Raw genomic sequence first — 4761 nt, forward strand, 5'->3', positions numbered from 1 at the left:
AAAAAAAAAAAAAAGCTAAAAATGGGAGGTTCTGGGTTCAAATTTGGATTCAGATACTTCCTAGCTGTGTAACCTTTGTAAGTCACTCAACCTCAATTGCCTACCACTTCTACCCCTCTTCTTCCTCAGAATGGATACTGAGTATCAATTTTAAGATAAAAGATAAGGGTTTAGAAAAATCCCTTACAATAATTATTTTTATATAATAATATCCCATTTTTGTTCATGGACTATACATTCATCAATCATCCTAATAAGACAATCACTTAGTTCTTATTTCTTAGCCATTACCAATAGGAAAACTATTTGTAGTTTATACAAGAGTCCTTTTTTATTTTTTGAATCTATTTGAGGCATAAAATGTAAAAGCTTATGATTTAGAAAAGGTAAAAAAAAATGACTCACATTGGTAATACCATAGATTCTTTAAAGAAATAAAGTAAAAGTAATAGAGGCAGCCTGATCTTAGTGAAAAGTCACAGAGCTTGGACTCAAAAGACATGCATTTGAACCTTTGTCTGCAGGTGAGGTGACTTTGAATAAGTACTTTGAATCTCTAAACTTGACTTTCCTGATGATTAAAATTGAATTGTATATACATTACTGACTTCACAATGATACAAAGCAAACAAATCAAAGTGGCCATGAAGCTTTTGAAGAATTATTATTATTATTATTATTATTATTATTATTATTATTATTATTATTATTATTATATTAAATAATAGGTAATTACCCTTAGGTTTATATTCCATTATGCATGTTATTCAATTTTCACAATCCAAGCAAAAACTTATTGAACTCCTACTTCCCTTTGGCCCTTATGCTGATCAATGATGATATGAAGACAAAAACAAGACCATCATTTCTTTCAATAAACTTACATTTTACTGTTCTATCATAATTTCACTTCATCAAACAACATGTTTATTAGGAGCCTTTTATGTGCCAGAGACTATGCCACATTCTGGTAATATGAAGACAAAAATCAACAGTCCTGACCTTCAGAAAGATACTTTTGGAGAGAAAGAGAAGAGACATGTATGTATATAAATGCATACGATATACATGCAAAATTAATGTAAGATTGCTGGTGGAGAACAATTGTTCTAATGCATCAGGAAAACCTTCGCATAGAAGGTAGCATTTGGGTAAATTTTGAAGCAAAAGAGAATGGAAGATGTGGCATCAAGGAAGCAGTGCATTGAAGGCTTGGAGAAGTCTAATAATGATAAGAGACAGAACAGAGAATGTCATATGTGAAGAATAAAAAGAAGATCAATACGGATAGAATTTTTAGTGCAAAAAAGAATGTAAGGAAGATAAGGGCTAGATTATGAAGGAATTTAAAAGCTTAACTGAGGAGTTTATATTCAATTCTAATGGTGTTAGAAACAATTACAATTTATTGAGTAGTGGAGTGACACCAACAGACAAACTCTTTAGGGAAATCACTTTAATAGTTGGGTAGACTATTATATGGAAGCAAGCAATCTCTTTTGCCCCAGCATGATCATTCTTTTTTTCAAGTCTCAACTTGGTTTGATGAGAAGTAGTTGTCTATGAGATTGTGGGTATCCCTTCCAATCTTACATTATTTCACTTAAAAAATATTTTAGAATAATACCACAGGGAGCAGCTGGGTATCTCAGTGGATTGAGAGCCAGACATAAAGACAGTAGGTCCTAGGTTCAAATCTGACCTCAGACACTTTCCAGCTGTGTGACCCTGGGCAAGTCACTTGACCCCCATTGCCTAGCCCTTACCACTCTTCTGCCTCGGAACCAATACACAGTATTGACTCAAGACAGAAGGTAAGGGTTTTTATTTTAAAAAATAGAGTAATACCACAAACATTTCCTCTGCATAAAAAGTGAACATAAGATAGACTATAACATAGAATTCTGCAAGGGAAGTTATCAAGAATCCATTCGTTATTGATAGAATTAACTGTAGAAAAGAAACTTCCCTCATGTCAAGTGTTGTCCTTTAGGTCCCTAGAAAGTAGCCAAAATAATAGAGAGTGAAAAATAATCTATACACTTGGCAATTGCAACATGTTATATAAATCTATTCATGACAATCATGGAGAAAGGGGTAATATCCTTGGGGATTCTGAAAAAAGGAAAGTAAGAACTTGTCATTGTGTATTCAGCATTGTCCAAAGGACCTAGGTGTTATAACTGGTAACATTAAAATCTAATTACCAGAAAAGTATTCAGAATGGGAGCAGGGATAATTAATAATGGTCCACTGTCACCTAGAAAAAAATATATCATTTTAAAAAAGTGTTCTTAATGCTTTTTTTTTTGTCACAGCCCCCTTCAGAAATCTGGTAAAGCCTATGAACTCCTTCTCAGAAACATGTTTTTAAATACAACATTACAAAAAATGCCCCCAAAATATTGAAATACAAATATCAAACTACTATATATAAAGAAGCAAGTTCATGATCCCTAGGTTAAGAATGTCCTCCAAATTTCTAATTCCTTACATATAGATAAATTAGATAATTTATTTGATTTTCTAGGTACTCAGATAATAGTCATGAAAACTTAAAAATTTTATATGAATAAAAACTCTTAGTTTTAGCAAAAAAAACCTAATTTTTAAATGTCATTTACCTCAGGGCTTTATGAGCTGTGGTTGAACTGAATAATGAGTCTTCAGACTGCATAGAAGGGGGAACAGAATCTGTATCCTGATGCTACATAAAGGCTGGAACAAGAAATTCTATTCAGGTCCTTACTGCACATCACTATGATATGAAATGGAATATTTAATAATATTTGGCATTTTTCTACCTTTATGATGCATCTTTGGCCCGTTGAAGCTCATATCTGTCTCTCAAAAGAGACATTTTATGTGACAGTTATATCATATTTTGAATACACATTTTTATAGTAAATAAAAAGAATATTCAACCAAGGATGACTTATCAAGTATTTTTTAAATGCTGAACACCTTAGAGAAGATGTATCTCTTAAAAGGTGGTATGATCCAAGATCATAATGTTTAGAAATTCATAGATTTCATGATTCCATTAGCTTTTAGGTCCTATCTACCTTTAAGAACTACACAAGAACTCAGTTTTATCTGAATTTTATCTACATAAAAGCATTTAAATAGGGGGAAAATTCATCTTCATGGATAGTGCTAAGTAAAATATTTAAGTGAATATTTTTCCATATTGATTCAACATTTTGATATATGATCATATAGTTAGAGCAAGAAGAGATCTATAAAAAGCTTCTAGTCTAACCCTGCCCTTTTACAGATTAGAAAAGTGAAATCCAGAGAAGCAAATGGATTTTTCCAAGCAATATAATGTTGGAAATTGAACCCAGGTACTCTTTACTTCAAATATTTAATTCATTCCAAAGTGCCATATTGGTTCAAAATGTACATTTTATAAAATAGGTGCTTTATTCTGCAATAGTGAATTTTTTAGGATATTGACTTCCAAAGTAAGTACTGGTAAATATGTGAATCAATGAATAGAGTGCTAGGCTGGAGTAAAGAAAACACAAATTCAAATCTCTCCTCAAACACTTGGAAGCTATGTGGTTCATGGAAAATCACTTAACCACTGTTTGCCTTCATTCAATGGGAAAAAATGGAAAACCATTCCAGAATCTTTGTTAAGAAAACTTCATATACAATATTAGCATGTTATGTTTCACAGGGTCTTCAAGAGTTGAATACAACAAAAATACCACCAATGAAGAAAACAATGTGATTTCACTTGTAGGAGTTACCCCCATTAATCCTTTAATTTCTTAGTTTCCTATTTTGCATACTTCCTTTGTAGACAATTAAGAGGTCAAAGAAAAGGATTAATAAATATCTAAAATGAAGGAAAATGAAATCAGCAGACATTAGTGACCATGGATTTGCCTAAAACTAAGAAGATAGTCTGAGTTAAGAGAAAAAGAGGGAATAATCCTTTATTAAGTTTCTACTATTTGCCCTTCACTGTGATAAGTACTTTCTTTCTATCCTCATAAAAACCTTGTGAGAAAAATGCTATTATTTTCTGCATTGTAAAGTTTGATAACTGAGGCAGACAGGAGCTAAGTGACTTGACCAGAGTCACTCCTATTCAGAGTGGCTGGGGCCAGCTTTGACTGTAAGTCTAACTATCTATCCACTGTGCTACTAGCTGCATGAGTAGTTATAAAAAACAAACAAACAAAAAAAAAACATCGTATTTTGATGTCTTATCTTAACTTAGATGACAGACACCAAGATTCTAACTAGTATTTTACCAGGAGCCTTGGAGTATCTTCAATAGATTTTCTTCACTTGGACTTAGTGAAATCCAACATAGCTTGTGCTCTAATATTTTAGTTTTTGATAATCCAAAGTCAAGTCTATGATCTCTTCCATAGTGAAATATTTCAGAAGGAAGAGAGGTCCTGGCAGTATTATGTATTGGGAAGTTAATTACCACTAAGAGAATCAAGACCCAGAGGGCTGCCATTTTCTTGCCATATTGTGTTTTAGTCACTCAAATTCTCTCGGGGTATTTGTGGCCAAGTACATGAGAGTGTTCAGTTCAGTCTGAAAAATGTCTTGGAAATAAGCTTAAATGACTATGCAACATTTCTCCTTTAGTATATAATTTCATAATCTTCTAAGAGGTCAAAAATTGTCTTTTGAGGAATAAGTTTCTTCTTTAAATTACTTTAGCCAGAATTAAACTTTTTTAACTTGATAGAACATCTCACATCTACATTATATTTTAATCAAGTTTACTAC

Source organism: Gracilinanus agilis, chromosome 1 (assembly GCF_016433145.1).
Source record: "Gracilinanus agilis isolate LMUSP501 chromosome 1, AgileGrace, whole genome shotgun sequence".
NCBI lineage: Eukaryota > Metazoa > Chordata > Mammalia > Didelphimorphia > Didelphidae > Gracilinanus > Gracilinanus agilis.